This window comes from Drosophila ananassae (genome assembly GCF_017639315.1).
Source record: "Drosophila ananassae strain 14024-0371.13 chromosome 4 unlocalized genomic scaffold, ASM1763931v2 tig00000054, whole genome shotgun sequence".
In the NCBI taxonomy this organism is placed as follows: Eukaryota; Metazoa; Arthropoda; class Insecta; order Diptera; family Drosophilidae; genus Drosophila; species Drosophila ananassae.
The window spans coordinates 8,031,781-8,059,535 of NW_025319037.1; the positions used below are offsets into that span (position 1 = coordinate 8,031,781).

The 27,755-nt window shown below is 36.6% G+C and overlaps 1 protein-coding gene across 4 annotated transcripts in view; it reads right to left on the reverse strand.

The window, feature by feature from the left end:
• Positions 1 to 8,168, reverse strand: part of LOC6502706 (growth/differentiation factor 8) — a 410,457-nt gene extending 402,289 nt beyond the window's left edge. Inside the window, exons 1-2 of one of the 4 annotated variants that reach the window (XM_044717609.1) lie at positions 7,611 to 8,090; positions 657 to 803 (exon numbers count right to left, since the gene is read on the reverse strand). The gene's annotated coding sequence lies outside the window, so the exon portion shown is untranslated. Of the gene's footprint in view, positions 1 to 656; positions 804 to 7,610 lie in introns of all 4 variants that reach the window. The other 3 variants (XM_044717611.1, XM_044717610.1, XM_032455867.2) reach the window with 3 other exon arrangements.
• Positions 8,169 to 27,755: the final 19,587 nt, after the last annotated feature.

Below are 27,755 nucleotides of genomic sequence, written 5' to 3' on the forward strand. Positions count from 1 at the left end.
GAATTAGAATAATAAACGCGGGAGAGCTGCTCAACGCTTGATGCTGCGGAGCGACCGAGAGATACCGCGAGAGAGCGAGACAACGATAGCGCATGACGGCAGATGCAGGTGGCGAATGCACGAGAGCGGGCGACGCGAATCGAGACATAAAGATAAAGAAAAGAAACAAATTCAATAAATTATTGCCGGCTAAACTTTCCGGCGGCTGCTTGACCCGACATGGACTGACCTGGACAAATGATTGAAGAGCAAAGTTGATGCTAATGAGGAGTAATTAATTTTTCTAATAATTTGGAATATCTGACAATTTATATAAGCCTCTGTAGTTGGCAGCATTGGATACTTTCAGTTGAATGCAAAGGAAAAGCTGAAGTTTTCAACGATAAGTCAAAGAGTTAATGAAGAGGTTGCACAGATCCCTGGCAAAGAATTTTAGCACATAGTCGGGTAATTCATTTGGGGCTGGCGAATAAACTGATTTAACTCTTTAAAGATCTACTAATAATAAACTATTTTCAAAGAGTGATGGAAAGAATAGCTAGTTAAATGTTGTATGCGTATGGCTGATCTGAGGTTTTAGAAGGTAAATAAGTCGTTTGAAAAAATTTATATCGTTGCATACCAGAATATCGAACCAATCAAATATAACAATTTACCTATAAAGTTTGTGAAAGTTAGCCTTACGGAAACAGCGAATCTTATTTTACACGCAGGGAGACTTCTGATCGATATTAGAAATGGTTTCCCCCAAAACCTCAAGCATGGGGTGATATGGATCTTCAGGGGTGGAGAGGGCCAAAGCTCTGGAAAGATTGGTACCATTAGGATTAGATACAAAGTGGTTTCAAATGATTAGACGTGTATTATAGATAAAGATAATAAAACAAAAGTAACTGGAAATTAATTAACTAGCAAAAGAGGAGGAACTATATATTTATGGCTTTTGTAAAATTTTCTATATTTTACAATAATAATAATAATATTTGGATTGCAAATTTTTCAAAATCAATAAACTGCTCACCCGCAAAAACGCTTAGCAATACGGGTATAAATTTAATATTTAATCTGAATGAGTGCTAAAGGAAAGTCACAAGCCGATGTTTGACAAGAACAAAGTTCAAAACTTACGACCAACAAAAAAATTACGACTGTTTGCTATGTAATGAAGAAGTGAATTCAGAAGCTATTGTTAATATCTTATTACAATATTAAAATAATTAAATAATAAAAGATATTGTAACTCTATCAATCAAGTTTGATAGAGGGCGAATTAATACAGGCATAGGCATAGTTCAATTTTAATGTTTATTATACCCACAAACTTGTGCCATGCCCTTGACCAGGGCTTGCTCCCCCCAATAGGCTAATTCTGAGGTAAAATTTTTACTATGAGCACATGAGGGCCAAACCTTTAATGTTTTTCGTTTATTTTCATTGTGCACTCCAGCTTGTTCGCTAATACAGGAAGGTCTTGATACCCTTGATAGTCTACCGCGTCCAGAAACCATCCAGCCAAATGGCGTGCTTTGGGCAATGGGGAAGTAGGAACTTTTCTTTTGCCACCTAACAGCAGGTAGAAGAACAAGAAGGCTCGAATCAGAAAGTGCACATGCTGCGGTCGGGGGAAGTTGGGGTGTTAGCACCGCTACACAGCATTTTGAGCTGCGAAGCTAAAGTTGATAAGCCAGCCTCAGTCTGAGTCCATTTGCACTCGGCAAGGCCGAGAGTCTTCTGATCGACAACAAACGAGAATATTGCATCGAGGCATTGCGATCCTGGATCATGACGGTGTTACCATCGATAGGACCATCGATAGGAGCATTTTTAGCAGTGGACAATTGTTTGCGAAGATGCCAACGATTGTATATTACGCAGCGGTAAGATGAGCATTCATGTGCAATATGGTTTTCCTGTAGGCAAATCACACAATGAGCGAACCATAGCACTTCGTCGTAACTCTTCTCGATTGGCAAGGCAATGAATCTTACACAACTAAGCAATGTGCGCGCAACAACCGGATGCTCGATTGGTATACAATCTATTTCAGCTCACTTGGATAGCTGATGGTTGCAAAGTCCACGCATTCGAACGACCGGCATCTTTTCATCATGAATCGAAGCACGGACTCCCACAATAGAATGCTGTCCTCCTGGCTTCCTGGGAGAGAAACCTCCGACTTGGCCTTTGTGGCAAGGTTCAGCTTCTGGAGAGTGATTTGTATAAACGTGAATCTTGGTAAATGATTCGGAGTTCATTAGGGCCCGAATATTATTGATTCCCGAAGCGTAGACATGGACCCGGGTTCACCTACTCGTAGTTGGAGGATCTCTTTGATATGAACCTGAAAAATTAAACGTCGATGACTGAACCGATTTCGTAAGAGATCAAGTGCCACTTCATAGTTAGCGACACTAATTTCTACCGCTTGCACTGTATCCCGTAGGTAAGAAACAAGCCACCTGAGCTTTAATTTAGACAGGTAAACTTGCCAAACTTGGAAAAGGGAGCAGAAATCCGGCCAGTTGGCATAGGCACCGCTGAATGTTGGCATCCCCAATGGAGTCGAATTCGGAGCAGACCTGTAAAACAAAGGCTGAGCTCTGACACCATTGCACAGTGGTTGGGCTTGTTGGTCAAAAATATTTCTAGTGGTGATATCGCAATGAAATTTTGTCCAAAAATCTATAAAAATATTCTAAACACACTGTAAAAAAATCGTATCGTATAGCTTCCATAAAAACGGATGGCGCGACTTTTCAAAAAATTATTTAAAAACAAGAAAGGAAAGCTAACTTCGGGCGGAGCCGAAGTGTATATACCCTTGCAGTTGAGTCGCAGTCCGCTAGGTGGCGCCACGCATCTTATATTTTTATACCCTTGCAGAGGGTATTATAATTTTGGTCAAAAGTGTGCAACGCAGTGAAGGAGACATCTCCGACCCTATAAAGTATATATATTCTTGATCAGGATCACCTCCTGAGTCGATATGAGCATGTCCGTCTGTCCGTCTGTCTGTTTCTACGCAAACTAGTCTCTCAGTTTTATAGCTATCGAGTTGAAACTTTGCACACATCCTTCTTTCCTTTGCAGGCAGTATATAAGTATATAAGCCGGGATCGGTCGACTATATCCTATAGCTGCCATATAACTGATTGATTGGAAATGCCATAACTTTGGTGTTTTTTAAGTTAGAGGGTTGGGACTTTCCACACATGTTACGTTTGACCAAAATATCTTATGTACAAGGATTTTATAAGGATCGGCCGACTATATCCTATAGCTGTCATAGAACGATCGAAATTGGCATAACTTTGGTGTTTTTTAAGTTAGGAAGATGGGATTTGGTACAGATTCTATTTTGGGAAAAACAATCTGATCTGCCAATTTTCATAAGGATCGGCCGACTATATACGATCCGCTATATATCTAATAAAATAAGATGGGTGGCGCCACCTAGCGGACTGCGACTGAACTGCAAGGGTATATCAACTTCGGCTTCGCCAGAAGTTAGCTTTCCTTTCTTGTTATATATATAGCGGATCGTATATAGTTGGCCGATCCTTATGAAACCATCCTTCTAACTTGAAAAACAACGAAGTTATAGCATTTCCGATCAATCAGTTATATGACAGCTATAGGCTATAGACGGCCGATCCTGATGAAATTTGGCAGATCATATAAGTTGGCCCAAATTAGAATGCACAGAAAGTCCCATCCTTCTAACTTGAAAAAAAAACGAAGTTATAGCATTTCCGATCAATCTGTTATATGGCAGCTATAGGATATAGTCGGCCAATCCTTATGAAATTTGACAAATCAGATTGTTTTTCCCAAAATAGAATTTGTACCAAATCCCATCTTTCTAACTTAAAAAACCCCAAAGTTATACCAATTTCGATCGTTCCATGACAGATATAGGATATAGTCGGCCGATCCTTATGAAATTTTGTACAAATATAACATGTGTGGAAAGTCCCAACCCTCTAACTTAAAAAACACCAAAGTTATGGCATTTCCGATCAATCAGTTATATGGCAGCTATAGGATATAGTCGACCGAGCCTGCAAAGGAAAAAAGGATGTGTGCAAAGTTTCAACTCCATAGCTTTAAAACTGAGAGACTAATTTGCGTAGAAACGGACAGACGGACAGACGGACATGCTCATATCGACTCAGGAGGTGATCCTGATCAAGAATATATAATCTTTATAGGGTCGGAGATGTCTCCTTCACTGCGTTGCACACTTTTGACCAAAATTATAATACCCTCTGCAAGGGTATAAAAACCACTAAAATTTAATATTTGACCTTTTAAAACAAACGTTGCACAGTGGCCGATTTTCTCGAAAAGCTGGCAAAAACCCGAAATTTTTTTTTTTTAATTATCAAGTTTAAGCTTGCAAAATCTTCGAGAGGGCACTACTGTATACTGTGAAAGAAACTGAATGAATTATCATGTGTATTTTGCGATTTAGAGCACGTCCAATGGTCGCGTCTCGGAGTTAAGCCGGTCAAGTGTCTAGAGTTTATTATTGCGCGCAGTTAAAAAAGTGTCTGTTCAGTGATAAAGAAAAGATTTGTCTATATCTGGTCCAATGGAGGGTGTTATTGAAGGTATGTATAACATATTATATTATGTGAATCATTTTCTCTGAATAAAACAAATGACTGTCAACTTAACTGTCACTTAATTTTTCGTTGGTATTTTACCTTTGCTGACGTTAAAAGTTATGAGATTAATAGAGATGAGTGGTCAACCAATGTTTTTCGTGTCGGCTATATTATAATTTATTTATATTTCGCGAAATTTCGATAAAAATGTTAGTTTAAGAATATCCATGGTACTGCATGCCAACGTCGATTCATGTAGTACTAAATCGCGGGTACCTTATCATTGAATGGGCACCATTGCCGATTGGACAACTCTCTGAAGAAGCTCAGGAATCGCGCAATAAGGATATCAAAAGATATAGAGATAATTTTTCGCGGAAATGTTCCAGAGAAAGTACCATGACAGATCTTATTCATTGGTTGCTCGTGACCTCAGACCCACTTATTTAAATTCTACGGCAGATTTGAGGGCAGAGTTGATAGTACATAACTTCAACGTGAGCTCAAATGCAGATGACGATCCTGCATCTGACAGTGATTATGTTCAAGACTTGTTAATTTTCTATAGGTTCAGTATTTCTTAAATATTAGTAGATACATCGTAACGACGGTAACTCACAACATAAATATTATTTTGTAAAATAATAATATTTACATGAACCACATGATTTTATTCTTCACTTCCTGTCACCACTTACTCATGCAAATAAATTAAGCTTTAATTGAATGGATCCTTTATACCAAAGTAAGGTATAATAGAAATTCCGTATGTTTTGTTTTAAATTTTGACAAGATATGATTTTCTTCAAATAATCGTATAAAAAATGGCGCTACCCTCTTCGTTCCACATTAAAAATGTTTTACATTAAAAACATATGAACGTGAGAAATTACACTTATAAAAAGAACCTATTAAAGTTTAAACTAAAGGAATAAACAAAAAAAGAAATCAAAGCTATTAATAAACACAAACTTAAAAAACGAAAGACAAAGCAAAAGGACAAAAAGCACATGAGCGAAAACAAATGTTTGTAGTGCATAACTGACCCTGAAAAAGTTAAGACAGTGTTAGAATTTTCAGATATTAAGCACATCTGCAAATTTCTGCAAAAAAGTTTTACCCATTTACATTTGGTACAACTTAATTGTGGTTTTTTATGGGGTCACTACAAAAGCTTTAGCTAAACATAAAAAAGACGTTCAAAATATAGGAAAAAAAACATATATTATTTCAAATTAATATAACAAGAACAGTTTAACAAGTAGGTTTTTTTATATCTCAAATTTAAAAAAAAAAACCTTCAAAAATCCATAGTAAATAAACTGACCACTTCAAAGTTCGGTTTGATTTAAAATATTCGCGATGCGCTCAAGCTGAATTGATGAACACCTTCTCACAACTTAAATTCTATTTTTACAATGAATCGTATTTCCAGAAAAATCTAGTTTGCCATGAAGAAGCTTTCGAAAGGGTGAAGTGTGCAGATAGCACCTTGACCACATGTCCTCAATGCCCCTCTGTGGCCAGCTGAGAAAATTTTCAGAAGAAGTCGCTCCGAATTTCACTCAAAATTTAATTCCTCTTACTTCTCCTGAAGCGTGATGAATACATTAGCATCTACTCTTTTGCGCATCATCCTTCGGTGCATCCGGCAAAAAATGCACTAGCTTGCGCTCCAAAATCCATTATTATGTAGCTAAGGAAGATTGCAAGGTTATGAGAAAGGAACAACCAATAATCACCACGGTGCATTTTATTTTCGGAGTATGCACTTCAAAGGTGCAAACAATGCCAAAGATGCATTTTCTATCAATTAGTTAAATGGCAGCTGTAGGATATAGTGGACCGATCCCTACCGTTCCGACTAATATACTGCGTGATCGACTCAGGACGTGATCCTGATAAAGAATATACATATAACCTTTATAAATCTGATATGTCTCCTTTAATGAGTTGCACACTTTTGACCAAAATAATAGTATCCACTGCAAGGATATAAAAATGGAACATTAGAGAAAAAGCTTTTGAGCTTTCAAGAAAGAGTTTTCATAAAAATAAGAAAGAGTTTTTAAGAAAATAAATGGTTAAATTACAATTGAATCCTAATTTTTAGGCAAACGTTTATAGCATTTTATATTATTTTGGTTTGTGAAAAACATATTTGATATCCAACAGCAAACATATTAAGCCAGCATTCAGAGCTATAAGAGCTTTAAATCTTTAAATTTATGACTGATGCCATAAAAGGTTTATATATTGCGTGAATTCTAACCAAGAAACTTTATTCCCGTTAATATTTTCTTCTTAAAACTTACTTCTACGGTAATTCAAAGAGAAGAATAAAAGGATTTAATTCAATTCAATATTGAGTTCGTATCTAACTACTTTTATGTATTTACAACATAATAATAAATTAATATAAATCGAAACCTCTGATCGTTTATTACACTCGCTTGCGTGTTTATAGAACTTGTTTAAACACTTCGTATTTATTGAAAGACAAAATATAGATAACTATAAATTATGGAATTCTGTGAACACATATAGGTACTGAAATGCGTCAACGAAAACCACCACCCTAATATACACACAGATACATACATATATGTATTTATAAAACCATATAACGGCTGCATACAATGAATTTGTTCATGAGCCGTATGAGTTGATTCGCATTATTGTATTCAATTAAAATCATTTACGAACATAATAAATTTGTGAGCTTCTGAGCTTCAGTTAATTTGCACATATACAGTATTCCATCATATTGCGAGATATATACCCATACATAATATAATTCAGATTAGTATATATATGCATATTTCAATACGTATTTTTCATAAAATAAGACTATGTTCGTATTTCTAAAAAATACCTAAAAATATAAGCTGTTATAAATAATAACAAAACTTTTATAAAATATGTATAAGTATTAAGTATATATTTATAAGTCTATATTCACTGAATTTTTTTGGAATTCTTAAACATATACATACATACATGTGCGAATATTAATATCGGCTGTTATTAATTGTGTACTTTTTCATTTTAAAGCTGAATAAAATTTTCTATTTATTAAGTTTACTAATGTTACAAATAGTTATAGAAATCACTATTAGAAACACTTAACATTAAAAGAAATTATAACAAAACTAAAAATATTTAAGCCCCGAAAAATTGTGGCTGTGTGACACGATGGCGATATTGAACTAAACAGCTGATCGGAGTAGAAACGTATGAACATAATGTCGCTGCATCTATATAATTTTTGAACAACAAATCTGCATAATACACAGATAGCCATAAGATTTTTCTAAATTTGTATTCTTAATTTTTATTGTAAACTTTTGTAAGTTTCATATATGAGTAAAATTCATAGGTATTGTATTGTAGCTTTTATATAAAAGAAAAAAGCAAAGAATATTGATGAAGCCTTAAGAAAACTGTTCAATTCCCGTACCCGTAGAGTACAAGAGTATGTTGTATTTGTGTGAATGTATGTATCATGAAGAATGAAGAATCTCCGACCATATAAAGTAAACGTACATATGTACATATATATTCTGCATCTCTAGCCAAATGGATCTTAGAGATTATAAGAAATACAACTCCTATAATACCCACGCATTTCAAGTGCGTTTCAAATTTTTGGCATGCAATCAAATAAAATGTATGCTTTTCATCCCCCACAAATGGCATATTGTGGAATTTGATTTATATCTACAGAACAATATTTAGCTAAATAAGTCGATTTATAAAGAAGTTATAGAAATTTATATTCTTATTCCCATACTGGCTTCATTTATTTTTAAGGGGGCAGGATGGTTTGAGACTTCAAAAAAAATTTTTTTTCAGAAATTTTTTATATAATAGAACATTATCTTAGGAATATCCTGTGAAAGTTTCATGTCGATCGGACTAAAACTTGCTGAGATACCGATTTTCTAGTTTCTTTCTCTCCATATACTTTCCATTGCTTTTAAAACTTTAGACGCGTTTTTCTCAAAACAACTTTTTCAAGTCGGTGCGTAACGTAACTTAAAAAGTAATGCTCGGATCTAAATAAAATTTTGCACACATCTTTAATACAATAAATACTTGCGGATGAACGAATGCTTTTTTTTTTTTTAATTTTTTTTCACCATTTTTACGGGCAATAATGGGCGGATTTTTATGTAAAAATGGTTCCTCCGACTTTACAACCGCGCCAAAAATTCAAAATCGCATATTTTTCAAAATGGTTTCGTTCATCCGCACAAGAAACTAATATTTTAAGTAAATCAATTCAATTTTTGTATTTCCGATAACACTGTAAGGCCAGACTTTACGCACCGCAAGAGACCAATTTTTGGAAGCGACTCCGGTCGACTGCCCGTTACGGGATAAATTATAATTATTTCTTAAAAATAAAAATTCCTAGATACTCTCCAAATATAGCCATTAATTGTGTAAAAAAATTGAATTGATATATTTACTCAGACATAACAAAAAAAAATCGCAAAAAACTGCTATTTTTCAGCCTCTGAAACCATCCTGCCCCCTTAAACGCATGGATCTCGCAGAATATAAAATATAGAGCTAAACGATTTGATACACAAATTTTCTGTAAAAATTATACAACGCCACCGACAACGCGTAAAATTCTTTATGTGGCGCCAACTCAGAAAAGTTTTATAAAAAAGTTATTTCCAACTATTTCAATGACTATTTTACTTCGACAATTTTAAAGGGTTTATAGACTTTTCATTTTGTAATGAGTATTCCACTTGTTGGTTCCAAAATCTTTACTTTGAAAAGTGAGTTAAAGTATGATTTAGTCCAAAAGCTTTTATTATTTTGGCCAATAGCAGTTACGTGCAAGGCAGTAAAGAGGATATCTTCGACCCCATAAAGTATTATTAATCAGGATCACCTCCTGAGTCGATATATGTAAGCATGGCCGTCTGTCCTTTTGTATTTTTTTACCCATTCTACTGCATACGTACAGCCCACCTCCCGTCCAACCGACCCAGGGACGCTGCCGCGTGACGTACGGCTCGAATCGCGGGAATAGATCCGAGATAGTTACGCGAAAAGTATATGGTGAGGTGAAAGATATCATGAGGAAGAGTTTTGCACAGATAAGGCGGTTAATATAAGCGATTTAAGATTGTTAGTAGAGCAAAGTGACAAGATGCGGTAGAGACCATTGTAGTCCGAACATAATACCCTGAACGGATCGTGTTGGTCATATGTCGAACTACAGGAGTAGAGGACGAAAGTTTATAGTCCTTCTTCTAGGAACGTTAAAATGCGTGTTAGTAAATGTTGGCTGTCTACATTTCCATTAATAAGATTATATAGAAACACTAGCTGTCCCGGCAGACTTCGTACTGCCAGCTGTTGTTTTTTTTTTGTTGCGTTCAGAATCTTCTTTTGTGACAAAAGTCTCTCTGTCTCTCTGTCTCTCTGTCTCTCTGTCTCTCTGTCTCTCTGTTTGTCTAAAAAATAAAAAATTTAGGGGTGGACTACCCCTAACATTTAGGGGGATGAAAAATAGATGTTGGCCGATTCTCATAGATACCGGATAAGCACAAAAAATTTCATCAAAATCGGTCAAGCCGTTTCGGAGGAGTATGGTAACGAAAACTGTGACAAGAGAATTTTATATATTAGATGACACCCAGCATCGTTCTAAGGGTCGTTAAAGATGGTAAGTTGATTAGTGACAGTCTACTATGATAAGAGGGGAGGTGAAGATTTGCATCTCAATTAAGTCCCCTAAGAGCGAAAGTCAGGAAATGTTTATGTGCGGATGTGATCTTGGTGTACTCCGTATTGAGGACTCCAAACACACGATCGATACTCAAGAATCGGATATTCCAATGATGTATTTAACGTTTTAGTTCTGTACGGGTCATTAAATTCTTTTGACCATCTTTTAATAAAATCAAGAACACCCACAGCTTTATTAACCATGTTAGATATACCTGAGTTAATCGTTCTAAGGAGTTCCCATAGAGAAAGTACATAGCCTGGTGAGGTCTAGATCGATAAAATGACACGAGTTTACATTTCGATCCATAAAGCTTTAGGTTATTTGCTAAACCCCAATTTTGAAATTTATCCAAATCGGATTGAATGAAATTGCTAGTGAATTGATACTGAAGACATAGCTTAACGTCATCAGCATACATACGTACAAATGAATTAGTTAAGGCAAGGGGCAAGTCCTTAATAAAACGTGTAAAAGTAAGGGTCTAAGATGCCTTCCTTGGGGCACCTCAGATGTGGCGCGGACTAAACGCGGTTGTCTCAGATAAGTAGCTTGAAATCCAGATAAGAAGATCAGTTGGGAATCCCAAAAGACTGAGTTTATTTATAAGAAGCGAATGGTTAACAGAGTCAAATGCTTTAGTAAAGTCAGTGTAAATGACATCTGTTTGTAATCCATTCCGGAACCCATCAGTGACAAAAGATGATAGCTCCAATAAGGTTGTAAAAGTGGAGCGGCGCTTCATGAAGCCATGCTGGCACGGAGTTATTATTGAACTACTTAGGTGTTGCAAATGTGGAGTGATAAGTTTTTCAAAAAGCTTTGGAATTGCTGACAATTTAGAGATGCCTCTATAATTTTCAGCGTCGGATTTTCTCCCTTTTTTATGCAGCGGAATAATGAAAGATTCCTAAGATTCCCTCTTCCACATAAGGGGAAAGATCGAAGTTTCCAGAGATAGATTAAACAGTTTAAGGAGCGGTTTCAACAGAGCCTCGGCGCAGTTCTTCAAAACACAGCCTGGTACTCCATCAGGGCCTGGCGAATACACGGGCTTGATCTTAAGAAGATCCGATAACACACCACTTTGATCGAAAGTTGGGCAAAATATAAGGTTGTCTGATTGGATATTATAAGAGTAAAGCTGATCTGAACTGCTGCTAGGTCAATTCGTTGTTTGAAAAAACTGTGTTTGAATACTGAATAGCGGGCAAATGTTGCCAGTATGTTGGCGGTTCGGACGAAGGTAGTATCTAAGAACAGGTAACATATAAAGATTAATCGGACAAAGTGATTTTAATGAAAAGAAATTCAATGTAAATGAAAAACTTCGGAGCTTAAGATCTCCGGCTTTAACCAAGTTTCTGTAAATACAATAATGTGAGATGCAAAGAAAGAACTATCAGAATACAGTTTGGGAACTTTACTACGTAACATCCGACAACCTTCACAGTAGAAGTGGAGACCAGATTTACGTGAAATGCCATCCGAAACTGAGGCCTTGAACCCGGCACACTTAGCGTGTAAAACGTTTTCACAAAGCCAGCACTGGATGGTAGGCTAGGAAGAGGAGATTGTCTTACTACAAGACATCAGCGAACATCCAAGTTAAAATTCCATAGTTATTAAAAATTTAATAATTAATTTATTAAAAACTATTAAAAATTAAATAGTTATTAAAATGCAAAGAATAGTGATAAGAATCTCTACTGAGCGAGAATAGAGGCAACACCGTAAATATGAAGAAGCAGAGCAGGGTTATTTTTGGAAGGAAAATTAATCAAATTATTATTTTCCCTCCAAATATGTCACTTTTTGAATATTCCATTTTTGTGTTCAAGGTTTGAAAGCTAGTTTTAAAGCATTCCATTACAAAAAAGTTTGTCCCAAAAAAAGTTTGGACACTCAATAATTAATTTTTTTGTAATTGTGACATCCAATTTATTGATGTATAAAAACATTAATGGTTTTCCAATGGATAATACTTTGAAAAAATGGAAACATTCAAATCTTTTTATAAACATTGATATGCAAAACATTTAGGAAATATCAAATACAAAAGAATGAGAGTTTTTTCACTGGTTAAAGTTTAGAAAAATCAGATTTTATATTGTAGATTGTATATCTCAATTGCTATTCTTGGGGTGCTAAGACAGTTTAATAAGACTTTTTTCTGAAATTTTTGACTGGTGATATAATGAATCTTTTTTTATATGTTTTTATTCCAACTTGCCTTTGCAAAGGAAGATGAAGAAAAAACAAGAAAGGAAAGCTAACTTCGGGAGGAGCCGAAGTTGATATACCCTTGCAGTTAAGGTTGTGCCATTCCCGATCGTTCAGTTATATGGCGGCTATAGGATATAGTCGGCCGATCCTGATGAAATTTGGCAGAACAAATAAGATCGCCCAAGATCGGAATCCGTAGAAAGTCCCATCATTCTAGCTTAAAAGACACCAAAGTTATGCCAATTCCGATCGTTCAGTTATATGGCAGCAATAGGATATAGTCAGCCGATCCTTATGAAATTTAGCAAATCAGATTATTTTGTCCAAAATAAAATCTGTCCAAGTCCCATCTTTCTAACTTAAAAAACAACAAAGTTATGCCAACTCCGATCGTTGTATGACAGCTATAGGATATAGTCGGCCGATCCTTATGAAATTTTGTACATAAGATATTTAGAAAAGATATAGATAAGCCAAATATGTGTATAAAAAACACCAAAGTTATGGTATTTCCGACTAATCAGTTTTATGGCAGCTATAGGATATAGTCGACCGATCCCGTTTCGACTTATATACTGCCTGCAAACATAAGAAGGATGATTGCAAAGTTTTAACTCGATAGCTTTAAAACTGCGAGACTAGTTTACGTAGAAACAGACAGACGGACAGACGGTCAGACAAACAGACGGATAGACAGCTTATATCGACTCAGGAGGTGATCCTGATCAAGAATATATTCACTTTATAGGGTTGGAGATGTCTCCTTCACTGCGTTGCACACTTTTGACCAAAATTATAATACCCTCTGCAAGGGTATAACAAGTTACAGAAATTCCAGATCCGAGATTTCCTTTTTTATCCAAAAGCATATTTTTTAATCACTTATCCAACAGTCTTACCAATATACAACCCCAATTCACAAAGCGCGAACGAAAAAAAAACTAACATTTTTAAACGATTCAGCCAATCTCCTTCGAAACGGCTCAATGTCCAGATATAAATATTATTAAAATATTTATATACTCATAGTCTTGTTTGAAGCTAAAAAAAACAAAAATATCGTTTAATAAAACGATACCGAGTTTGCTTATAATAATATTATCTGCTTCTACCAGTAAACTTTGTAATGTTGACTTCAGGAGCTTGCTATAAGTGCCCCTTGGCAGTATAATTGGCTGCCCTGTAGCTGTTGTTTAGTATTTATTTAAGTAAATCTGGCTACTATTGCGTATTTAAGCCTTCGATTTCCGTTCCGTCTGGTGACCTCTTGGAGGTATAATTTATTCCGTTTCAGATGGGTTTTAGCTTACTGGTCTTTTTTATATATATTTTTTATATATCACCCAATCAATGGTTCGATTCAATCGAAGGGTATTTAAAAAAATAAGCTAAGATGACTTTCAGTTTTCCTCTTTACCATAGTCTGATTTTGTAAAGGTGGCTCCGGCTATGACTTTTGACTCATATATCGTACGAAGATCGAATTCGTGAGATTTTTCAGAACTGGTACCATTGATATTGACCATATAAACATTTTAAATATTGACGAAGGTTAAAGCAAACCGAAACTAAATAAATATATTCTAGAACAGGACGGCGCACGAAGAGAGCAAAAAAATAGTGAAGTGATGCACTAAACGCAAAGTGATGCCCTTGTGCGCTGCGTGTAAAGTTATTTAGCTTATAACAATAATATAAAGGTAAAGGTAGCCACCCTGGTGCGAATAAGACTAGCTATGGTCATACCGTGATGGACCTGCACCACTTGACGCCTAATGAGAGACTACTATATACCCAACGACCATCTCAACGCAATCTAGAAAGGAATGCACAAACCCCGGGAAAAGTTGACTCCCTTCATATTTACACAAATGGATAGTAGCTGAACAGCCAGGTAGGAGCTTTTGGGCGTTTTTTTCGAACCTCTTTGCCTTAGCGAGTCCTTCAGACTCTCCAATCACTGTAATGCCTTTCAAGCTGATGAAATAGGTATCACTCCTATCACGTAAATCCCATAAATCCCTAAATGGCTGTCGCATATCTCTTAACTAGATGATTGAGTAGCATGAAATATGAGTCTTATATGAGTACCCAGTCAAAGGGATCATGAGGGCTGAAGACGAATTAGCAAGGGCAGAGACTACGAACCCTCTCCTTCCGGAGAAATAACTAGTAGGCATCACTTTAGCAACTTGCATGCTGAAATGCAGGGAGTATTTCGAACTGGCAGCCCTTACGACATGAAGTGACATGCAGACCTGCAGAAACTCGCGCATAATCTTACCCACTCGTTCACTCATTTCACTCAACAGGATTGACTGCAGCCTAGCGGTAAATGCAACTACTTGGTACTGGCTGATAGATACACACGCAGCCCGGCTATCGGTGCCTTACAATGACTACTGCAGGAGCTGCAGGGTCGAGGAGGAAGAGGAGTCGGTTACGCACCTCCTATGCCACTCCTAAGCCGACTTAAGCTCTTTCGAGAAGAGATTTTTCCACGCGGACTGGTAGCCTTAAATAGAAAAGCATAAGCACAACAGTAGACAGGAAGGCGGAGATACATTGTTGGATCCCTTGCCTTAGAGGTAGCATAACCTTTCCTTACCCTGGTTATGGCATTCGGCAATTGTTTTTTCTTTATTTTTTCCTTGATTTCAATCCGCTGATTTTCTATGTCTTACGTAGTGCTCGGAGTAAAACTTCTGAAAAACTACTAAACTGGTCAATTAATTTAAAAATTGTGACTTAATGCTTTGGTTATCATCCTTTAAACATCGCATGATTTCATAGAGAATCAGTCTGATCTTCTATAATGAATCGAATAGCAGCTGAGTTTAAGGCGTCGGATAGTAGTAAGAATATTATTCTTTTTATAGATCATAAATGTTTATGTGGATGGTTTCTCCTGGGTACTTAGGAAAAGGAGTTGGTTGGATTGCCCCCATCGATGGGGTCTATCGTAGTTTAACCTCTAAGGTGTGACAAGATTGGGCCATTGCTTCGATTTTCTTTTGAGCGTAAAGGAATTGGTTGCATTTTTAATCAAAATCTGATTCTGACTTGATTTGAAGTCAACTTCATTTCTGGTAAACTATATTTATGATTTCCTGATGCGTAGAACCCATTTTTAACTATGTGATGGCGGAAAATGGAATTTAAAAATTACACTAATTAGTGTTTTGTTTTACAAATAAAAAGTTGTTTTTAAATGCGATTTTACTTAAAAAAATACCTTTTTTACTTAAAAAGTCAAAGGTTCAGACCATCGATGCATAAATTGTAACTTTACAATTACGTTCGTTGCGTAATTTGCTTTTGCTTTCGAGAGAGTACGGGATACGAATTTTATTGGTTTTAAGACGGCGCTTATGCATCTTTAGTAAGTTGAGATAACTATCTTAGTGAAGTCAGGGTAATATTACATCCTTAGAGAAAGTAAGGGGGCTTGGCATTCTTCCCGTAATCTTTAATACAACATTTATAAATTCCTAAGAATTACACAGGCCGACAATTTCCAATTTTTTTCCCTCCACGAAAAATTTAAAATCGCTGACAGTTAATAAATACCTCTATAACAATGTGCGAAAAAAAATGTTTAAGTTGATTTTTTCTTATTTTTCACTTCTACTAATCAAAATAAGAATATAAGTTGATATTTGTTAATATCAATAGCCAATAAGCTTTTACGGAACTTGTTACGCGAGGATAGCTCTGAAAAAAACAAAAAAAATCAGGACAAAAAATTCACTTTAATAAAATAATTGTTAAGCTATCAGCGTTTTGATAGCGACTGAATTAACAAGGCGAGGTTTAAATTGTATTTCAAGTCCCAACATCCTCCCCCCGTTGAATTTCAACTTTCAACAAAAATCCTTAGGGGCATGGGACAGCTTCATCACATCACAGGTCCATAATTCTCAGTTGCAGGTTGTCGTGTCCATCCAGACCCAGAGCGCTCGAGCCAGGCGCCAATAGAGTGGCGAGAGTGGAGGAAAACTTCTTCAACCACCTTGACAGCTGCAGACGGCGGCAGCAACGAAGCGGACGACCTCCCCCATTGGAAGAGTGCAGGTTAGAGTCCAGAATGGAGTCAGACCTGGGCGCTGACTTAATCGGCAACAATGAAACAAATCCCGGGCCAGATGGGGGATTAAGAACACCATCAATTGGGGATTAAGAAAATCCATCGCAGACAACTGCCAGATGCGATGTGGAAATAGCGACCACGGGGGAAGCGGTGGATAGCAGGGGCACTGATGAGACGCAATTGGCCACGTCCAGGTTTCGCTCCAATTTCAAATCCCGAGAACCCGATTGGATGTCGAGGCCCAGCGGAGAATCCTGACTGCATGAGCGACGATTTTTCAACAGACCACCATTATCCTTCATAGCCGCAATGACGGCGCAATGGGACCAGTGCTGCCGTCGAGACGAGTGGAGTGTTCAAGCACCCTTATAGGGTACCTTGCCATTCCCATCTGAATATCAACGCGCACATCAGCGGCAAGCTGGGAGAACTTCCAGAATAATTCGCTTCCAGTACCTGGTAGGTCACCTCTTCTTTTCTTTCCCTGCTTGCAGGAACCGATGCACTAGCTTAGTCTCCAAACTTTATTATATAAGTTTTCGTGCAAGGTGCAATGTAATGGAAACAAGTTTTCCTGTACAAGGTTTCCTTTATGCATTACCTTTAATGATTACAGATCGAACAGAGCGCAATCACGTCGGGGTCACCAAATGTTGAGCTATCAGCGTTTTTATAGCGACCGAATTAATAAGGCGAGGTTTAATTTGTATTTTAATTTATTATGGGTCAATTTAACCCCAAAACAAACTAATCAGTATGTAAAAATATCACACGACAAAAATATCACAACATAAAAAAAAAACTGAGAAATAATGCTAAAACAGATGAAATGCAATTGAAAATTAAAATTAAACATTGAAATTGAAAATTGAAATTGAAGTTAAAATTGAATTTGAAAATTGAGACTGAAAATTGCAAATGAAAATTGAATTGAAGATAAGAATTACAATTTCAATATCATCTGTCTTTCGCATTTCTTCAAATAAGAGATAATTTGACGTGTAATACTTTAGTTTTCTGATATTTTTGAAAAAAATATTTTTTTGTGATATATTGACGTGTGATCTCATTTACAATGATATTATATTATATTATATTATATATGATATTATATTATATACCGAATGCAACTTGTGTTAAATTCTCAGAAGCCAAAAAATTTCAGCTTCTGCACTGTTGTTAATCTGATAATATTTCGTAATTTGTTTTTTTTTTTAATTGATTGAAAATAGAATTTGAAAATTGAAATTGAAATTGATAATTGAAATTTGAAATTGACATTTAAAATTTTGTTCGTCCGTAGAGCGTTATGCAGCCACTACGTCGAAGTTGAACTCGCGGGAATAACGGTAGGTCCCGGAGTCGTAGTCAAAGAACGTATAAAGTCTGACTAAATTTTCCTGGATTCTGCAAGGGACTGCTCGGATCAACCAGGCGCTTGCTGTGATCAGGCTGGAGTTGATGTGGGATGCTTGAAGTCCGGGGCTGGTTCTCCTTAAGTACAGATGGTTTCGGCTGATTCCTTATCGGCCGGTCCTACTTGTGTTCCGTTTCCCGGGAGCAACACTCGAAGTAGGGTGGGCAACGGGGTTTCTACTTACGGTCCGATTCACGGGAGCCACACTCGAAATAGATTGGGGACTACGGGTCCTACTTGTGGTCCGTTTCACGGGAGCAGCACTCGAAGTAGCTTGGGTAACGCGGGTTTTACTTGTGGTCCGTTTCACGGGAGCAACACTCGAAGTAGATTCGGTAATGAAGCTCTACTTGTGGTCCGTTTACACAGAAGCCAATCGAAGTAGGTTCGATGATGAAAGTTCTACTTATGGTCCGTTTATACTGGAGCCACGCGAAGTAGATAGCTTTAAGAGTGTCCTAACTTGTGAACCGTTTTACGTGCCGTTACGGATTTTAAGTGCCGTAGTTCAAACCCTGAGTAATGAGACAATTCACTCTGATTTCGCAACTATCTTTATTTCAGAAGAACAATTCTTAGATAGGATGCTAAATTATACATTAAGAAATCTAAGGAAGGTCAATGTTATGGACGTGCTAAATAAATGTTTATGCCAGGGTCACGTACTTCTGAATCTGCTGACTCAGATTTTGTTCTTGCATTGCTTGTTTTTTGCTTGGGTTTGGTTGCTTCGGTGAGTCTTCCCGCTGATAATGCTGATTTCTGCTTCTGGCGCCGTCTACTAGTGCTGGGTTATTAGGTTGGATAAACATAAAGCATAAACAATATGATTTTGCTCATTATTACTAGGTGTGCCAATAGGTTAGTGGGTTTGTATATTGCGATATGCAGATGCATATTGATTGGATCAAATTACTAAGTGTGAATATAGAGTAGTATGTCTTGGCAATAGGTGCCAAGAATATCGTGTATATAATATAGTTTCCCACCTTAATTCTGGCCAGACTGGCTTTCAACTCCATCAACTCCATCCTCTTCTGCGTTTCGATCGTTGGCCTTCTCATAATGTTGATATTGGTATCCAGGATTGACGTTTGGTTCTCCACCATCTTATGAATGATGCCTTCTTGGGCTCTTAGTTTGTCAATAATTTCCTCCATCCGTTTGGCATATTGATCATCGAGTACTCCGAAAAGACCATTCGCTATATTTCCAACGATGTTCGGTGCTCTGCGCTGTTGTCGTTGATGATGCATTAATTGATTGGCATCTTGGATTTCCACCACTTCCTGTTGCAACGTGATGATGATCATGGGGCAGGCTTCGTATGCTGTTGGGCACCATAGTTTTATAGATCGGTACCCTGCTTGACTGTCTCGATCTCTCGTGCCAATTGACTGAGGCCAAAGAAAATTCGCATACCTTATTTCCGTTCGTCCCGCTGATACACTGCTGAAGGTGTTCTTGTATGCTGTTGGGCACCATTGTTTTATAGATCGGATACCCTGTTTGACTGTCTCGATCTCTCGTGCCAATTGACTCAAAGAATGTGATGAGCGTCCACTGGGAGAATTTGATTGATATCCGATCGGTTCTTAAGACCTCGGGTCCCGGGCACGTTGTTGATCGGAGTGATGACAACAGGGCCTACAGGCCTTCTTTTCTGGTAGCGAGGAGATGGGAAGTAACCGTCCGGGTATCATCCAGACAAGTATCATTGTAAGGGCAAGCATATTTTTTTATTTATTTATTTTTATTTAAGTTATCACCCGGCACATTCGAGCCCCCACTTGCTCAGCACTATTCGCCCCCTACTACTACTACGCCTTGAACTCGACCCCAGACTCTTGAACCCGAATCCACAGCATAAGCAATACTCGATATTCAAGTGTTGTGGGTTCAACTACACCCGGATACGTCGCAAGAGTGCAACTATGTCACAAGTGCGCAACTATGCACGCTGACAAGAATTTTGGACCACCGAACCACCAAGCTGAAACTACTCCAAATATTCCTAAAAATACTTCACAATTGTTATATCAAAAACTACTTTTTCTTTCATTAATTAAGAACTTTGCCAATTCAATTGTTAATTTAAGTGACTTAAACAATAAATGGTATTTCCATCAATAACAAACCATGAACCGACTACTCATCATCAGGTGATCAATGGATGGACACCCTAACTGGCGCCCGAGCAGATAAGTAGAGTGAAAGTGAATTATGGGTGTTAACAAATTTTTTTCCCAAAACAAAAAAAGAAGAAGAAAAAATGGATAGAAAAAGGTATAAAAGTGTAAAGATCTTTCTTAAAATAAAAAAAAAAGAGAAAAAGAAAAAATGGATAGAAAAAAGTAAAAATATAAAAATAAAGTAGCAAAGATTTTTCTCAAAATATAAAAAAAGAAAATAGGGGAAATAAAGAATACAATAGTAAAAATAAAGTAAAAGTAAAAGTAAAAGTATAAAAGTATTTAAGGAAAATAATAAAATATTTTTTTTTTAAATAAAAAAAGGAAAAGAAGAAATATGTAGGAAGGCGTAGACATTCAAGAGTGAAAATGAAATTGAAAAATTAAAAAAAGTTGCATAATGAAACAAAGAATAAAAAGCAAAATCTGTGTTGTGATAAAAATAATGATGCAATTACCCACTGCGGTGGTTTGCTACCATGGCATATCCGCGAGTGCTATATTGCTTCATAAAATATTGCTTCATATAAAACAAGAAAGAATTATATATAATTATATATAGAGAATTATAATATAGAATTATATATAACAAGAAAGGCATATCGAATTATTTTGCCCAAAGATGCATCCATTAAAAATCCCATCTTTCTAATTTAAAAAACAACGAAGTTATGGCATTTCCGATTAATCAGTTATATGGCAGCTATAGGATATATACGGCCGATCCTTATCAAATTTGGCATATACGTGTGCCCAAATTATAATCCATAGAAAGTCGCATCCTACTAACTTGAAAAACAACGAAGTTATGGCATAAAGATAAAGCAAAGAGGTGTGGAATGCACCCAAAAAAAATCCAAACTCAAAAATATACAAAGAAAACTAAAAATATACAACACATAAAGAAAAACTAAAAGTACGCAACACAAAAGAGAAACTAAAAGTATGCAACACAAAAGAAAAACTAAAAATATGCAACAGAAAGAACTAAAAGAATACAACAAAATATGCAACAAAATAGCACCCGTAATACACGTCCACTTTACACCCTACACTAATTAAATAATATTACATTCTGTTATTCTTCATAATTTAAACACGTTCACTTTACATCCTATTATAATTAAATAATATAGTATTCTGTTATTCCTCATATTTAAAATTTCTTTTTTTCTCATCATCAGAAGAATTTAAAGAAGACGAACACGAACACTACAATATTGATACCTATGCTTGTAAAGGGTATGTAAAGCGCTCCTCCCTTTCCCCTCAAGTCAAATAAAGATTGAAAATTCTTTTTCGTTATAAACATAATCATTAAAATTACAAATACTTAATTATATTACAAAAATTCAAAGAAATGAATTACTTATTTACTTATTATTTTTGTACGACTTTACAGGTCATTCTCTTGTGGCCCCTTGGGACAGTTTCTATAATATTTTCTCCGAATAAAATATTTTCCCCTCCCTCAAAGAAGAAGAAGAAGAAATCAAATCCACCTTACAAAAATTCGACGAGAGCCTTAAGACCCTCTTAGACCAGGTTATAGGAGTTAAAGAAGATATTAAGAGAGTCGGGACGAGGGTAGCCACGCTGGAGCAAGATCACGAAAAACGTAACCCTACGGTAACCCAACCCGTTCCTTTGGTTCGTCCGCGCACCGAATTCGAACTAAAAGAAACGTCTACTCTGCCAGATTGTGTGAAGGAACTTCCGACTTTTGAGGGGGAGCCCGGGAAATATGTGTCCTGGGTTAACAGAGCGCAAGCCATTGCCAATGACTATGAGATCATTATAGGCAAGCCCTTGTATAGGACCATCATTCTTTATATTAGGCAAAAAATAAGAGGTGACGCCGATTTGGCGCTTTCTTCTTACAATGTAGAAGATGATAATTGGTCGGAAATTAAGCGGGTTCTTTTTTTTCCCAAAACAAATTTTTTTCCCAAAACAAAAAAAGAAGAAGAAAAAATGGATAGAAAAAGGTATAAAAGTGTAAAGATCTTTCTTAAAATAAAAAAAAAAGAGAAAAAGAAAAAATGGATAGGAAAAAAGGTAAAGTAACGAAGATTTTTCTCAAAATAAAAAAAAATAAAAAGGAAAAATAGATAGAAAAAAGTAAAAATATAAAAATAAAGTAGCAAAGATTTTTCTCAAAATATAAAAAAAGAAAATAGGGGAAATAAAGAATACAATAGTAAAAATAAAGTAAAAGTAAAAGTAAAAGTATAAAAGTATTTAAGGAAAATAATAAAATATTTTTTTTTTAAATAAAAAAAGGAAAAGAAGAAATATGTAGGAAGGCGTAGACATTCAAGAGTGAAAATGAAATTGAAAAATTAAAAAAAGTTGCATAATGAAACAAAGAATAAAAAGCAAAATCTGTGTTGTGATAAAAATAATGATGCAATTACCCACTGCGGTGGTTTGCTACCATGGCATATCCGCGAGTGCTATATTGCTTCATAAAATATTGCTTCATATAAAACAAGAAAGAATAAAACGCACTACGCCTAGCAACACCGTAGCAACACCAGACGAACTAGCTAGGGCAGGGACTACCTACCCTCTCCTACTGGAGAAAGAATTAGTATGCATACCCTTGGCTACTTGCAGGCTAAAGTGCAGGGAGTTTTTCGACCTGGCAGCCAACAGGAAATGGAGAAACCTCCAGATCTGTAGAACCTCTCGTCTGATCTGGCCGGGGGGGTTTATCTTATATTATTAGATATATAAAGGATCGTATATAGTCGGCCGATTATGAAACTTGGCATATCGAATTATTTTGCCCAAAGATGCATCCATTAAAAATCCCATCTTTCTAATTTAAAAAACAACGAAGTTATGGCATTTCCGATTAATCAGTTATATGGCAGCTATAGGATATATACGGCCGATCCTTATCAAATTTGGCATATACGTGTGCCCAAATTATAATCCATAGAAAGTCGCATCCTACTAACTTGAAAAACAACGAAGTTATGGCATAAAGATAAAGCAAAGAGGTGTGGAATGCACCCAAAAAAAATCCAAACTCAAAAATATACAAAGAAAACTAAAAATATACAACACATAAAGAAAAACTAAAAGTACGCAACACAAAAGAGAAACTAAAAGTATGCAACACAAAAGAAAAACTAAAAATATGCAACAGAAAGAACTAAAAGAATACAACAAAATATGCAAAATATGCAACAAAATAGCACCCGTAATACACGTCCACTTTACACCCTACACTAATTAAATAATATTACATTCTGTTATTCTTCATAATTTAAACACGTTCACTTTACATCCTATTATAATTAAATAATATAGTATTCTGTTATTCCTCATATTTAAAATTTCTTTTTTTCTCATCATCAGAAGAATTTAAAGAAGACGAACACGAACACTACAATATTGATACCTATGCTTGTAAAGGGTATGTAAAGCGCTCCTCCCTTTCCCCTCAAGTCAAATAAAGATTGAAAATTCTTTTTCGTTATAAACATAATCATTAAAATTACAAATACTTAATTATATTACAAAAATTCAAAGAAATGAATTACTTATTTACTTATTATTTTTGTACGACTTTACAGGTCATTCTCTTGTGGCCCCTTGGGACAGTTTCTATAATATTTTCTCCGAATAAAATATTTTCCCCTCCCTCAAAGAAGAAGAAGAAGAAATCAAATCCACCTTACAAAAATTCGACGAGAGCCTTAAGACCCTCTTAGACCAGGTTATAGGAGTTAAAGAAGATATTAAGAGAGTCGGGACGAGGGTAGCCACGCTGGAGCAAGATCACGAAAAACGTAACCCTACGGTAACCCAACCCGTTCCTTTGGTTCGTCCGCGCACCGAATTCGAACTAAAAGAAACGTCTACTCTGCCAGATTGTGTGAAGGAACTTCCGACTTTTGAGGGGGAGCCCGGGAAATATGTGTCCTGGGTTAACAGAGCGCAAGCCATTGCCAATGACTATGAGATCATTATAGGCAAGCCCTTGTATAGGACCATCATTCTTTATATTAGGCAAAAAATAAGAGGTGACGCCGATTTGGCGCTTTCTTCTTACAATGTAGAAGATGATAATTGGTCGGAAATTAAGCGGGTTCTCTCGCTTCACTACGCCGACAAGCGAGACGTCCGAACCCTCGAATATCAACTAAGCCAACTGACCCAAGCAGGTAGAACTCTGGAACAATTCTATAATGAGGTCAATAATCACATTTCCTTGATTCCGAATAAATTAAAACAATCAGAGCATGCGCCTAACGTAGCCAGCGCCCTAATTGAGATGTATAGGGGCAAGGCGCTGGATGTTTTTGCAAGGGGGCTCAACGGCGATGCCTCTAAGTTACTGATTATCCGGGGCCCGAAAAATTTGCCTGAGGCCTTTTGCCTTTTTGTCAAGTGCATGGCCCTGCAAGTTTTTCGGCGCTCGCGCATATGATGTAAATAGTTTAAGTTCTCGTTGAATTTTTGTCTATTTATAATTATGTGCATGAAACCCGAAAAACGGCATTCCCAGATGTCGTTTGGTGGCAGCCCCACTTCTGAGATAGGTTACACTCCGCTAATCACCGGATCGACCGAAAAATAGCGATTATAGAAACTGTTCAAGCATTGAAAACGATTCGAATTCCAAACATAGAATGTAAGAGATCGGACCCATGGGAATAAGTGATTAACAGCATGGCTTGAAAACGATCTCCTGCAGTCTAAACAAATATTTATGTGGTGCACTTGAAGCACTTAAGAAGGGTCACATAACATGTCAGCGTAGGCAGTCCGTTGATAAGTAGTTTTAAATAGATTTAAGATTTTAATGTATCTTTCTTGTAAGAGAAGTGTATAAAATAAAAACAGTTTTTTGAAACGGAACTCATTAGAGTAACACCATTATTTAAGGGGCTCCTCTTATCATGTGGTCCTTCGGGTCACCCTGACGTTTTTCCCCCTGCGGTAAGAGACTCAAGTTAGGCTGCGATCTGGACAAAAAAGATCCCAGTTGAAAATCGCGTAGTCAATCAAAAAAAACTGTCGCTTCCCCCCAAGAGGTAAGGAACACAGAAAATTAAATTATAAAAATGCCTATGACCATAAAATAAGGCTTCGATCTGGGCAAAGAAGATCCCAGTTTAAAATCGTAGTCAGAAAAAAAACTGTCGTTTCCCCCTGAAGAGGTAAGGAACACAGAAAATTTAATTATAAAAATGCCAATGAGCATTAAAAAAGGCTGCGATCTGGGCCAAAAAGAGACCAGATTAAAATCGTAGTCAGGAAAAAACCTGTCGTTTCCCCCCAAGAGGTAAGGAACACAGAAAATTAAATTACAAAAATGCCAATGAGCATAAAATAAGGCTGCGATCTGGGCCAAAAAGAGCCCAGTTTAAAATGGTGTAGTCAGAAAAATAAAGAAAAATCTGTTGTTTCCCCCCAAGAGGTAAGGAACACAGAAAGTAAAATTTTGTAAACTCTAATGGGCATAAATTAAGGCTGCGATCTGGGCAAAAAAGAGCCCAGTTTAAAATAGTTTCTTTCTATGGTGTTTTTTCCGGAACGGCACCGGAATAAATAACAAATGAAACTATAAAAAATAAGATTATAAAGAGGTGTTTGCGTATCCGAGGCCCTACATCGGAAAATTTAAAAAACATCAGCTAAAGCAGCAGTGAGCACCCCAAGCAGAAGCAACATCCGAGCGACAGCAACATCAGGAGCAACAGCAGCCAAAGCAACAACGGAAACAAAATCATCGGCAGGAGCAGCAAAACAACATCAGCAATTATAGTCATCGGCAAGTTTTGTTTTCTTTTTGGTTTTATAACTTAGATTTAATTTTAATTAAAAAAAAAAAGTTTTCAGATGTCCACTAAAAACAAAAGTTAAAAAAAATATATATTACAGTCTACTAAAAATCGAATGAATGAAAATAATAATAATTAATTTAAAAATATAAAAACAAATTTAGCACTTTTGTGGCCCCTTGCAGGATGTTCAAATATTAAGTTGAACATGGGAGCTAATATAATATGCAATGTTAAGCAATGTTAAAATATTTAAAAATATGAAATAGTTATATAATTAACAACATGTTGTTATCGAACAATTATAATAATAATAATTTTCTAATATTGAAGAAGAGATATTTATAAAAACAAAACTACACATAAACACATACAGTCCTCTATCAAGTGTTATCAAAGGACAATATAATGAATTTTAAAATGTATAAAATGTACACCTTTTTTGTGGCCTTTTGCAGAATGTTCAAGCATTGAACACGATTCGAATTCCAAACATAGAATGTAAGAGATCGGACCCATGGGAATAAGTGATTAACAGCATGGTTTGAAAACGATCTTCTGCAGTCTAAAACAAATACTTATGTGGTGCACTTGAAGCACTTAAGAAGGGTCACATAACATGTCAGCGTAGGCAGTCCGTTGATAAGTAGTTTTAAATAGATTTGAGATTTTCATGTATCTTTCTTTTAAGAGAAGTGTATGAAATAAAAACAGTTTTTTGAAACGGAACTTATTGGAGGAACACCACTATTTTAGGGTCTCCTCTTAACAGAAACAAACACAAGATCAGAAAACAATCACCCCCCAACCCACCCGACGACGACCCTCCGCTGGATTGGTCACGCACTAAGGAAAGAACGAGGCAGCATAGCTAGGATGGCCTTGGAGTGGGCATGAACTTTAACGATAGCTCATCCGGTAACTCGCGAGGTTTTAATTGATTCCAAGGACCTCGACCAGCCAATAAGATGGAGTCAAGTCAGTCTGGCCAGTCTTTTCAGTCCGGTCGAGCCCGGTTCGAGTTCCTTCAGGAAAGCACAACGATTGTACCACATGACGGCGGTTCCGTCTATCGTGGTAGCAATGCCTGAAAACGACACGAAAAATTCCGCTTGTCAGACTGCTTACGAAGACGAAGCGGTGAGCGCCCATGACACGAGCCTCGAGTATGATGTCCGACAACGAGAACGCTAGCGACGAGGAAAATTTTATGACGGACGCTTATCCAGCGTGCTATACATAGAATAAAACACGAGTAATGGCAACAAGTTAAGGTTTCTTATCGACACCAGCGCGAGTAAGAACTTTGTTAGCCAAAAACACTTTGCCGATTCCACCCCATTACCCCATTTTAAGTGCAATCCACCCTTCTATGACTATATGGCCACCGTTCGCAGCGCGCTTGAGGATGCTTCCCAATTGATACCACATGTGGAAGCGCCGATCAATGCGTTTAGGAATCAACTGATTTCCGACAAAAACCAAATTGAGTACTCATGTGAGCACCCGCACGTTGGTTACGTCCGTCACTTGATTCCACTTAACGACGAGACAATGTCCGATCTAACAGATTTACTCGGAAAATATCTTAAACCCTCTTTAATTAATGGAGTAAGGATTGCCAAAACCTACCTCCCATTCTTCCAATCCACATGCTTTGAGAA